Here is a 14,043-nt window from a genome sequence, read left to right on the forward strand (position 1 = left end):
AAGGTGGACATGTCCGCTAAGATATATTAACGAAGTCACCATTATTATCACAAGCTAACGGATCAAAATGCGAGCGTGAAACGTGATCTTCTTTTTTTCTTAATTCAGTCTTAACGATACTTTTTCATCATATTTTAAAGGTGAATCTCATGATTCAAAATGATAAATGCTTGTCACACGGGCAGAAATAGCGGGACCAATAGTTATTTTCAATATTCCGAACTGCATTCTGGACGTTGTATAAGCGCCTTTGTATAACAATTAAAAGGGTAGGCCTATTTACCTTACAAATTATGCGAGCGCTGAACTTTTGGACATTTAAACCTCAACAAATGGACATTTTTAAAATATGAACAACATCATAAATGTCACTTACAAAAATGATGCCAGCGCGAAGCTCGCGCTTAGAGTTTTTGATATTGATGACAGGACTGTATCTAAATGAAAAATAATGCGAGGGCATTTGCGCTTAAGATTTAAATTTGGGATTTGAAAAGTCCGACAGATTACCTATACTTTTAAAAGAGGAATGACCTCCAGAATTCAAGCGCGAAGCGCCAGTAGATTTATGTTGAAGTTTAGACCTAGAACAGGGACGTTGAACCTTTATAATCATGAAAAAGATGGTATTTTTATAAATAAAACATGGGAGTCTAATTTTGTTTTAGTGTTAATATTCAGATCTTCAAACTTGACATTTTCCTATCCCCTTCATCATCCCCTCTCCTTCTCCCTTTCCCCATTTTCGTTCTCCCTTCTTTTCTTCTCTCCCTTTCCCTTCCCTTTTTCGCTTTTCCTTTCCCTTCTTTTATTTCCTTTCTCCCTCCCCTACTCTTTTCTCGCTCTTTCCATTTTTCTTTCCCTCTCCCTTCCCCTCTTCCTTTCTTTTGTTTTCTTTCTATTTTATGTTCTCCTTTTCCCTCTCTCTCCTTTACCTTTCCCCCTCCCCTGATCTGTCTTTTCTTGTCTCTCCTTCCCTTTCCCGCCCCCTCCATTCCCTTTCTCGCTTTTTCCTTTCTCTTCTTTTCTTTCCTTTCTCCCTCCCCTACTCTTTTCTCGCTCTTTCCATTTTTCTTTCCCTCTCCCTTCCCCTCTTCCTTTCTTTTGTTTTCTTTCTATTTTATGGTCTCCTTTTCCCTCTCTCTCCTTTACCTTTCCCCCTCCCCTGATCTGTCTTTCATTGTCTCTCCTTTCCTTTCCCGCCCCCTCCATTCCCTTTCTCGCTTTTTCCTTTCCCTTCTTTTCTTTCCTTTCTCCCTCCCCTACGACTTGAATCGAGAATGTTCGATAGGAAAAGTTCGCATTTCGATTGTTGTTTGCGTAATTTCCACCGCAGTATGAGGATGAAAAAGGACGGATCGAACGAAGTATCCTGGTTGAGATTTGGAGGTAAGCGATTAAAACACCTTAATAAATAATTTATAATTCCTTTTTCAAATATACTTAGATCATACGATCAAGATTAACATAGTGGACAAATATTGAAAGGCTTGGCGTCGTTTAGTCCCTCACATTCGTGTGATGAATGAAAACGTCAAAATGCACTATGAAATCACATGTGTTGTGCGAGGTTAGTATACTAACCTCGCATGTTGTGTGAGTGATCTAGTATAAGGAACACCATCAACTGAAAACTTTTGTGGAATAAGAATACATTCATAAAGTTTTAGGTACGCAGACATCAACACGGGGCTCCCCTTCATACACCTGATTAATACAACCGAGTGGTGCATGGTGACCAGTCACGTCACAACACAGTAACACTAACACAACACTGCAGGTACGATATCTGAAATTACTTAAGTCAGAAAAGCATAGAAAATAATAGACCAAAATCTTTGATCTCTGTTATATTGGTTGTTCCGCTGAACTCCGTTGGCTCCACTCACCAAAATTGGCAATGGCAATGTGTACGAGACCGAGGAGAAATAACTGTATTTTTCCAGTAGGCCTAGATGCGGTATATAATAAAAAGGTAAAGCCTAAAAAAATGTTTTAAAATGTTTAAAAACTACTCGAAACAGACGGCTGCCAGCTGTCTAAGAAAATAAGTGCTTGAAAATAATAATATAGCAACTGGTTCATAATTTCTCTAGCTAAATTGCCTCATATCTCACCATAGAAAGTCGTTGTCTTTATCTTCATATGAATTGTGCACTCCATTGTAGTTATACACCTGCGTAACATGCGTCCGCTTTCTCCCCCGAACAGCGACCCGTGTAGTCTGCCTGCTTCCAGCGGCACTGTTGTTTGCCATCTTGCAAAAAAGTCAATCGAACCGGCTACAGGGGCTCGATTTACCAGCACTGAACACCTCAATTACAAATGCTTTACACACTTTTCCAGCTAAAATGAATAGAAAATATGGCACACTGCATTACCCGACCTCACGATTGTTCAGAATCCTCTCGAAAAGTCATGTTTTTGCAAAATATGTCAAAATCATAATCAGCCTCAAGAAATTGAGCAATGACAACACTGTTCCGGATGTGTGTGCGAAAGGTTGGCTTCTCCGCATGCGCACAATGAACCATTGGCTGAATTATGGGAAATTCCAAGGGTACTCCCTGTGAATCAAGGCCCCTTTTTATTCTTTATCTGATGGGTGGATTAAATAATGAAACATGCATTTTCCTTCATATTAAATTCCAAAAATTTCAAATAAACCCGACATGGCGACAAATAATGATATACACTTGTAAACTGGATGTTAATTTCTAATGTGGGCAACTCCTCTCTCAAAGAGGTTAATCAATTGTGGACATGCAAGCTAGGCAAAATAATTTTTCAGTATGGAATTCGAAGCCTCGATCGCCCTTGAACGAGTGGTATTTTGGGTTTTTAGTCTTTGTTCTGCAATGTTTCATTACTTTTATTTCTTATTTCTTGTTTTGTACTTCAATCTTGCAATAATCCTTGTAAATATTGTGATTTTCCATGATTTTTTTCAATAAAAACATTCAGGCTTGCCCCCGGGGGGGCCACTTCCATTCACGAGTGGATACCATGCGCGACCATGGGGTCTCGAAAAGCACCCTAAACACGTAATTTCCATATTCTGAAAATGCACCCCTTAATAAGTATTGGCGTGAAACAAAACGATACTCTTGGCAAATAATCCCTGAAATGAACCCCTAAACAAGTACAGCCTACAGGAATGTTTTATTGTTACGGGTCCTTCGGTCGTCGGCTCCGGGCGTCGGCTTTACCTTATTTGGTTAAGTACGACCCCACCTTCTACACCTCGCGCAAATTGGACTCTAAACACGAAGTGTTGGGGCAAAAAGGACATCCTTTATAAAACATTTTAATTTTGTTTTATCATCCCCGCAAATTCGACCCTAAACACGTAATTGTCCTAGCGAAATAGATACCCTTTTTTCAATATTTTTGTGTTTTTGACACCCTTATCACGTTACGTACGTAACGTGCCCTATCGTAAAAAAGACATCCTTTTTACGTGTTTTTTTGGTCGCGCATGGTATCCACTCGTCAATGTAAGTGGCCCCCCCGGGGGCTTGCCCAAGAAAGATACATCATGGTGTACCGTACGCCGCGAAACCTAATAAAAACATAATTATAAAAAAATGTAAGACATCAAACTCTATAGACTTCCACAGGAAAACATGATTCCAGTGTGATCATTCACTGGGTAAAATATCAAAATCTGGTCAATAAGGTAAATAAAATATATAGCCCAGTATATAGTGCCCCCCCCCCTCATCCCCCGGACCCCACCTTGCCCTAGCTAGGTTAGACGAATGTTCCTCTATATCCTCTTACTTTCTTTTTATTGTGGTAAACGTCAGGAACCAAATAAAAGGAGCGCACAACCTTGTCATTGTTGCTTAATTGTCTTCTTATAGCTTCTGAAATCTGAAGTAATTTATTAGCGCTCGGATTCATAATCGCGCTATTGAATTTAGGTGGTTACTTATACCCCCCCCCACACACACACACACACTGAACCCCTCATAAAGGGCACCTTTATTAATTGCCTTTGAATACATGTAGGCCTATAGTCATTTCTTGGGAGGCGATAGAGCTAAATCCTACATCCAAGTCCTTCCAAGCGCATTATGCCTAGATCATCCAAGGAGGATGAGGACAATACCACCATGAAAAAGGGAAAACATTGAAAATGCATCCAAAGACCGGCGTAACGGGGAGGGGGGGGGGGGGGCAGGGGTGAAGAAAACAAAATAAAGAAAAAAGTAGAGAAATAGGGAAGAAAATGGGATGAGGAAGAAGATAATGAAATGAAGAGGCTTGTGCGCTGTACCTCCAGGGGCGGATCCAGCTATATTTTCATCAACATTTTTCTCGATTGACCGCTATAATCTGATTTTGCTTTTGTTTTTCGGGGGGTAGTCCTATAACTAAAGACTGTAGTTTTAAGTATATATTTGTTTTAATTGTTATAAACAAGATAAGGTATCTCATGTGGTCTTAATATGTAATGCGAGCGCGAAGCGCGAGCTCAAATTCTTTGATATTTTATGTCCTTAGACCTGAAGATTCTGAGGAGATTGTATAATCATGAAAAAAAATAAGTATCCAACTAAACAATGCGAGCGCGAAGCTCGAGCCGAAATTCTATTATAGTAACGTGAAAAGGGACTCAATTAGGACTGATTTTTTAGTGATTAATGAAGAGGATACAAGTATCATCAATTAAATAATGAGAGTGCGAAGCGCGAGCTCAATATTCTGATATTCCGACCTGAAAACTGGACAGTCTAAGCGTGTTTTTATTTAAATAAAGAACAAGCTGTGTGTCTCAAACAATAATGCGAGCGCGAAGCACGAGCTTAATTTTTTGATATACTGACATGATAAAGGAGCATTTTGACAAATTTTGGTAAGAATTTCCAAAGAGGATAGGTAACTCACAAATCAAACAATGCGAGCGCGCAGCGCGAGCTGAAAATTTTGATATATATAAACAATTTGTGTAAATCAAACAAAATAATGAAAGCTTGATGTGCGAGCTTAAATATTGTTTGCAAATTGATTTCAGAACTGGATATATGAGTGCCATTTAATCCTCTTGAATGGGATTCATTACACAGGCAATGCGAGCGCGAAGCGCGAGCGAAAATTTGTATATAAAGTCTATTTTCCAATTCTTCCCCTCACTTTTTTTTGGTTTCCTTTCGGGGTCGGGCCGGCCGTTACGAGGCTGTAAATTACACATCATGGGTATGATACCTCTTTCTTACTTTTCTTTCTGTTTTTCATAGTTTCTATCAAGTTAAAGAGTACACTTTTTTTGTAGGTTGTCAAAAAATAGGGGGGGGGGCCGGGGCCGGCTCGGCCCCCTCCTGGATCCGCGCCTGTCCTCTATATTGTACCCCAATTGAGAGGAATATCAAAACATCTTTGCGTCGCCCCTGCCTATATCTACCCCCCATTACGGTGCTTCATATCCGACCTTTCTTTGACCGCACGGATTGGTGTCTAAAGTTAGATATATTAGCATGATTAGCCAATTCAAGATGTATAAGGATACCTAACTTTATAAATAACTTGTAGTTAATTGTTTTCAGATTTTAGTTTAGGGGAGACCGGGGACAACAAAATTTACTAAATTTAGGGAATCACCTTTATTAAAGCTAATTACCTGCTCAAACCTAAATAAAACGAAACTTTTATCTTGGCCTGAAATATGAATAGGTTTGATGAAGTTAAACAATTAATTTAGAAGCTATAATCATTTGAAAACAAGAGGTCAAGTGTTACAATTTCCCCACAACACGGGGTAATTGTATACACACCAAAGAGGCAACTGTAACACATGAAATTGTAACATTTTACTTTTCTTCATCAAAGTTTATGCACTTGACAGATGCAAGATTTTTACATTTAATTTTTAAACAACATTAGCCCTATAACAAAACAGACAATTCTTGACCCATTTACAATATATTTTACACTTGCTATATTGTTATGGGGAAAGTTTTAACTTATTTTAGGTTGTTGTTTCTTCACCCTATATATAACTGTAGAACTCTATACATCAATTTCCAGTCATCTACTTTGAATAATTAATATATTATGTACCTACCCTGCATCTCTTTAAATGGACGACGGTGGTAAAAGTAAAACACTTCACAGTGTGTGTTTTTAGCTTAACCCTAAAAGGACTGGGGGCCATGATGCCCCCCCCCCCTTCGCGGGATATTTTCGAAATGAAAAATAATAACGCCGCAAAATTTTATGACATTTTCTTTGAAGTCTCGTGCAACTTTTGAGACCAATTCGCGACATAAGGGTATAGCATCGCGACGCCACGTGACTTTTTACGAGACAATGTCATGCCGAAAATGGCTCATTTTTATGCTATGTGTACAAAGTCTATGGGAGATGAAATTAAAAAATGTTAATTTTTCATTCTAATTGGTCTGCTTAATTAATTTAGGGTTTAATTTAGTTGTTAAATGGTTTGTAATAATTTCCTTTGGAAAAATAACAATGAAAAGCGAAAGATGAAAAATCATAGAAATACATAAGAAATTTAAAAAAACAAAGGAATATATAAGGAAAAAAATCACTTTCGCAATTTTTCTATGTAGAAACCTTTACATTAGATTAAAAAGATGAAATCTGGAAAAAAGAGCAAATTTGAAGTGGAATTGGATGTTAATATGTAAATAATGTTTTTCACGAATAAATTTGCATTTATTCATAATAAATAAAAATAATGATTTTCCGATTTTTTTTTGTACTGGCTTGTAGTTTATGTGGGAAAGAATGTGCGTGCCAAATTTCGGCGCGATCGTGCGAACGCGGCCGCAGGCCGAGATCAGAATGGGGGCATCATGCCCCCCCCGGCCCCCAGTCCTCAATACATCTCAAACGGCCAGTCCTTTTAGGGTTAAATGTATTCTCTTCCTAATAAAGTGATATTAGATTGTGAAATTAAATCTGTCTCTAGAAAAATGTCACCTTTTCGGACCAAATCAATAATTTCTTTTACCCTGTTAACACTAACGTATCAAATCCTGAATGACCGTTTTATTAAGAAATCATTTGTATAAAAAACATGTTCCCTCTTTCAGTTACTCCCTTTAATTTACACTCTCTGTATATCCTAGGTAATAAATATATATATCAATGCCTAACATATATAGGGGTATTGGGCATTTTTACTACAGGTCTGAATAATACTGAATTTTTACTCTACAAAGTCATGTAATTCAGACTTTCGCTGCGAATTCGATTTCATTATAATAAATATAATTTATCCCTAATAATAGACAGATACATGTTTATTAAAAATTTTAATTTATGTCTAAATTTATAGAAAAGGTTACCATTTTCCTTGTAAACAAAGCATCATGATTGACAAAACGTTCTCATGTTTTAGCTTATCGACGAGGTATGTGCTATGCTTTTATTTCCAGTTACCTATAGGCCCTATTATACTCAGATTTACAAAAAAAAATACAATTCTTTTCTAGTTAAGAGATTATGAAAAACCAGAAAAGCGCAAAAACATTGAAGGTTCTGATTACATTTTAGATGAGATAAGTTTGCCCAGTCATATTCATTGTTTTCTAAATTGAATTTATATCAAGCGCGGATCAAGAGAAAGCTTGGGTTAGGGGAAGATCAGAGGGGTGTGCTTTTAAATGCCCGATACTTTCTTTCGCTTCTCAACTATTTTGCTTTATACGCAAACATAATTTTATGATCTCCGTGAGTGGAGTATGGTTATTTTGCTTGCAAGTTTGTTTTTTTTAATAAAAAGTGTCCCTCAATCGGTAAATCCAGCCCCTTCCATATAACGGGGATCATGAATAAACAATTAAGCATGCAGAACAAATTGAATGAACCTCATGAGGGAACTTTTTAGGTTCGAATGAACTCGTGAAATTAATTCACTATAACTTCCATGCAAGCTGATTGGATTTATGGCATGGAAACCCATGTGACGTCACAATTCATAACACATAGATATGTTATCCTGCGATGAATTGTCTGTAAACTTTTTCTTCTTTTTTTCTCTCTCTACTTTTACAAGAAAAAAAAAAGCAGAGTAAAGTCTAGATTGGACGTTGACAGAGGATAGATATCTTCCCCAAAGTTAACGTAGAGGGACTGACACCATCACACAACCCAGTGCCAATCCCCTTAGCTCTCTCCCATGGAGACAGTATAAAATGACACCATCTTTTGAGTCCGTCATTATTTTTGCCCTTCTAACTTTTTATCTAGGGAACTGGCCATTATGCAGGGGCTTTGCTGCGACATGTTGATAGCATGGGTGTTATACAAGTACCTTTATTTCTTTAACCTCTGTCTTTATCTGGTCTGCCATGTTAACACCTCTGCCTTTTGCTTCCGTCATTTTGGCCACGTATCCATTTTATATTTCTTCAATTTACCTAGAGCTGCCAACATGGCGAGATATAGGTTATCTTGCCAAGTCGACTTATGAAAAGTTTTATGTCAACATGTTGATATACATTTCAATGTCGCCTTGGTGAGATAGCCATCTCGATGGCACTCCCGTGGTGCTCTGATCAGTGTTAAACAATAAATTCTTAGATCCAGTTGTACCTTACACTGACAACCATCCTGTTTGGCACAGCTTGATGAACACAACTTTGGGAAAATTTCTGATGTTTGATTCTCCTCAATGACATATGTAATCATAAATCCATTCTGATTATTGAAAAATAAATAGATTTGTCAATTCTTCTATAAACACAAGATGTGATTTTATTGTCATATATAGTCAAGTACACAGAAATACATGTCAGCAGAAAGAAATGGTAAATTCATTTTATCATAGGAAAAAATTAATTATTGTACATGTACCCCTTTAATACATATTAATGTGGTTTTATCAAACAAAATCTGTCTACTTCCGGTGAAAAATGATACAAATAAAAAGGATGTGAAACTACTAAATCAGAATAACCCAGTCATTTTGAACCAGAAAATCAGTTCTTTAAAAAAAATCAACCCAACCAAGACCGACCCAATGAGTAAACCAAAGATGTAATAATTATTTTTATTTAATATCATTAATTGTCCCTGTTTCACTTTTATTTGCATTTGGTGTTGCTTCCTATGCATTGTAAGAGACTAGCATTTAGAAATGGTTAATTTCTTCTTTATGTACTTATTTATCCATAAAATATAACAATATTCACAGCAGTACATTACTACATGTATAACAGTTTCATGATTCACCCCCACATTGTAAAATTATGTTTTTTTTAATCACTTATCGATCATACCACATAACACTATTGCAACAGAAAACATTACCTTTCTGATCACAACTCAAAATGTATCATTGTACACTAAGATTAAGAATAACTTTTAAAAAATCTACATACTGTACTTTTCCCTAGGTGAATCAATTATTTCGTATATAAATTCATTCAATTTTGTTCACTGTACTGCTCTATTTTTCATTATATTTGATGCTGCAGTGTTGCTTCCTTTGCATGGTAAAAGACATGCATGTATAATTTTTATCTTACAAAAATACATTTTGTACTTTACTAGTACTACATGTACATGTTCAACACAGTTTTATAATTCATCCCCACAATGTAACATTCTGTTTATTGTGTTACTGTAAATTATTGATCATACCACAATACATAATTGCAACAGAAAAGTTGAGAAAACATTGCCTTTCCGATCATAACCCAGGATGTATTCATTGTACATTAAGAATAATTTTAACAAAAATTTTTCCGAAATACATGTACTTTTCCAATAAAAATTCAAAGACTTTCATAAGAAACTCATAGTACATCCTAATGACCAAAGTCAACAGCCTACATTACTGCATTTTTGTTTATTGTTGCAGATTTCAAATCAGGAAAATGCAATTAACATTTCAAATCATAACTTAAATGATGAATGTTCTTTGTATTATTAGGCAACTTTTACATGTATAGTGAAATATAAAATCCGTACTCAATCAAGGATAATTACTTGAACCAGTTGTTCATTTCATAAATTTCACAACACTGGCAGTTTCCCCTTCATAATTAATGCAAGAAAACAAGTTGAAAGTTTTCAAATCATAATCAAATAGATGACTGCTGCATTACATAATACATGTAAATCTTGGTACTGTAGCTTAAATACATCCAGTCACTTGTCAAATTTCCATACAATAAGTTTGGTATTCAAAAGATTTCATTAAGATTCTCATGAAATTATTATACTTCTTTCGTAGAACAAGATACTTGTATCGTTCAAACATAAAAAAGACCTTGACACTTTCTATAAAAAATTATGCAATGCTAATTTATCTAAAATCTTATGAAATAAGCATTAATTCCAATCTCCAGTGACAAAAAATTTCAAACAGAACAGGATAAATAAATAGCCATAGCTGAAATGTACATAAATACAGTTCAATTAATGACTGGACAAGCTTGAACCCTATTCCACTTGACTTAAATACAAAAGAGCTTCCAGTTCCAAGAGGAACTGCGGGTCCAGATCCAGATGTCAGACAACACTTGTGAACATGATGTAGGCCTCTTAGAGGGAGACCTACCAGGTGCTAGGTACTACCGGTACATGTAGTCTACATAGTACATACTGTACACAAGGCATGAAGAATGAATCTGTGATCATCTCAACTCAGCGCAAAAGTCCTTTCCTTTGGCAAGACAGTTTTTAACCATCACGTCCATTGGGCATTGGTCATGCTTTCTTTGCAGATCTTCCACGTTGAATGCAATGCAAACATCTCTAGATCAGTATGGATGATGACTCGAAGTGTCGATAGAGAGCATTATGTGCAACATGGTGCAGCTGCTACTTTGCTAGACTTTTGAATTCTGAATCTGACACATTCAACGAGTATCATAGAATTTATCTGTTAGAATAAATTGTCATGTTTAGGGATACAGTCCAGCTGAAAAGAAGTCGAAGAGAAAACCAGCCCCAGGCCCATTTCACTTCTTTTTAATCAAAAAATAAAAAAAGTCTTCAAAGTACTGTAATCTGTAGTGTAGAGTGTACTCAATTTAGCAGTTTGATTTGAATATTCACATATCTTCTGAAGACAAACTGAAGTTACACTTAGTAGTAAATGCAACTTTGTTTGATATCTATCAATAACTGATCCGATGTATTCTCATGAAACTTGACATGCCCGAATCAAAAGTACATGAATCATGACAAATAGTGGCGACATGACCAAACTCGATGACACTGTTATTTCATTCTCCAGCCTTTTGCAGAGCAATAATTCAAACACAAATATCAGTGCTAAAACGAGGCCACTCCAAAGTATTCGCATGATGCCTACATGATAGAGATCTTCAACATAGAATCTGATGAAGACGATAATTGAGAAGTATGCATTCAGTCCAGTCGCCATAAAAAGCGGCAGGAACACGACCCACCAGGAAGCGTTGATAATCCCCTCCACCTCCAGCGCGAGAACAACAGAGAAGACAAGCAAACTCACAGCGTTGATCCACATCTCAAAAACTGTCATCCCCAGCCAACGCCTCGCTTCTTTTATTGTAAATAACATGGCTGCAGAGTCAGCAAGTACTTGGACGTTTCCAGAATTTCTCATTTACAATTTTTGTGGCAGAGTTTGAGAGGAAATTGGCGGTTTTCTGTCTTTTCTCGAGATTCGGAGCAGAGTATGAAAGATGAGTATGGAATGCTAGGTGTGTGCATGCAACACAGGGTACTACGGTGTGCGCATTAGGGTTTTATTTTTGTTTTTCATTGCTCACTCTCGCAGTCATGGCCGTATATGCAGAAATTGTTTGCCGGGGGGGGCAAGACGCCTAAACTTTTTAGTAAAATAAGCTATGGAGTGAAGCGACCGAGCTTGTCATGGGGACGCTTTTGCATTTTGTAATGTGAAATTAAAGGATTCTGTGCATACTTTGGTGAATTGTGAAGATATTAAGTAAAAAGTGTAAGTTTTCAAAATATCTGGGGGGATGCCCCCTGCCCCTCCCCACCGCTGCGTACAGCCATGCATGCAGTATTTGTGGATAACGGTGATGCGTTCAAGTTTTATGAAAATAATTTTGCTTATTAGACTCGATGTCCATGAATAAAAATAACAGTGTAATTCCCCCATAGATATATGTACTAGTTTCTCTGCCCCCCCCCAAAAAAAGGAATCACAACATGGCTTGTGTAAATCAAAACAATTGAGCAAGTGCGAGGAAAGATTTTGACAATTTCAAAATGAAAAATCAAAATTTGAAATATTTTGACAAAAGTTTTTCAGAAAATAACATTAGAACTTATAGCTTTCCTTTTTCTCTTTCCTTTTCTTTCGTTTTCCCTTCGATCTTTTCATTATTTTTTTAATGTTGAACTTACATTTTTTTAAACATTTGCTACGTTGCATTTCATTTCTCGTTTTTTCTTTTCATCTTCTTTTTATTCAATAATCAGTACATTTCAGATTTTCTTTGTTATTCTTTCTCTCATTTCACATCTTGTCTCATCATCTCATTCTCTTTGTTTTATTTCCTTCCCCATTCCTTTTTTCATCTCCCCTTTATCCTTCATTTATTCTCTAACTTTTCTTTTCTTCCATTATTCCTTTCTTTCCTCACGCCCGTCACTGTTCCTCTTTTATTAAATCATGATTGATAAGTCCTGCTTCAACCCTCACTCGCTCACTCAGAAAGTTGATGTAGGAATATTCTGACTTATTCATTCATGCATATATTCTTTTATTTATATTATGACATTGAAAACTGAGGTGTATGAGAGAAAGATTGATCTATGTTGTCTTTAGATTGGGATTTGTGTATGGCCATAAGTATGGATAAATAATTTCATGAAACTCAAAATATAGGCCAACCAATCAGGATACTGGAAATGACCGTCAATGATGAGGGTGAGGAGCTGACAATCCGAAAAAATGCACCAAAATGATCCTTTATCTTATATTTCTTGACGTCTGCAAACCAATGCACATATGATTAAATACAATAAAAAAATGTTTCAATCATTTCCGAAATCTAGGCTCATGCAGGTCAACAGCACTAGCCACAAGGTCATGTTAAATACTCCACTCCTTTTTTTTTTTGGGGGGGGGGGGGGTGATATTTACAGGCGGTCTTATCTTGCATTATTTTTTTTTTCAACTTCATCGTATCGATCATATCGCATCGATGCTTGCATGATAGGTGACGTCATGACGTTATTTAAAGATTTAAGTTTATTAGACTATTCTGAAGTCAGGTTTAACTTAGACCACGGTCTAACTCTGTGCTAAAATTATGGGGGAACCAAAATACAAAAATTATATTTATATTGTATATTTCTTATAAATGCTTCAAAATGCTTAAGTTATCATGCCCAGTCAATTTGGGTGTCATATGAGTAAGTAAATTGGATGTCTTAAATTAGGGATTTGTGCCCCAATTGGCTTTCCATAATTAAACCACAACTTTAAACCAGGAACAGACTGCTGGCTAGCGACCGACGGGTTTCCATTCTCAGCCGTTCTCTGATTGGTCAGTTAAGACTGTGTGTTCCGTATGTGTATGTGTGATGCGAAGAGTGCTGTACATGTGTTCACTGGACGTGTGGGCATAGAGTAGATACCCAGTCGTTTTCTTGATTTTAACCTTTCAATTAATAACAACGATCAGGGATATTTTGTTGCTGTGTGTGCATGTGAAGGATAGAAGTTTATTACAGCTCTTAATTAACTGACTCTCTTTCCAAGCTTAAAATCATAATGATAATTGCTAAATACCAATCATTTGATTTGTTTGTTTGAGATAATTCTCCCATTACATATCAATTAAAGAGTCTTCACTATATAGTGTTTCATTACATTAGAATGTCCACTGTAATGAAAATGGAAACATGCCGGTCAATTGACCATATATTTCAGTGTATAATGAAAGTGGAAACATGCCAGACAATTGACTATATGTTTCAGTGTATAATGAAACTGGAAACATGCCGGTCAATTAACCGGTACAATATGAAAATGGAAACATGCCGGTCAGTTTACCATATGTTTCACTATATAATGAAAATGGAAACATGCTGGTCAAT

The sequence above is a fragment of the Lytechinus pictus genome, chromosome 15, assembly GCF_037042905.1.
Source record: "Lytechinus pictus isolate F3 Inbred chromosome 15, Lp3.0, whole genome shotgun sequence".
Classification (NCBI taxonomy): domain Eukaryota; kingdom Metazoa; phylum Echinodermata; class Echinoidea; order Temnopleuroida; family Toxopneustidae; genus Lytechinus; species Lytechinus pictus.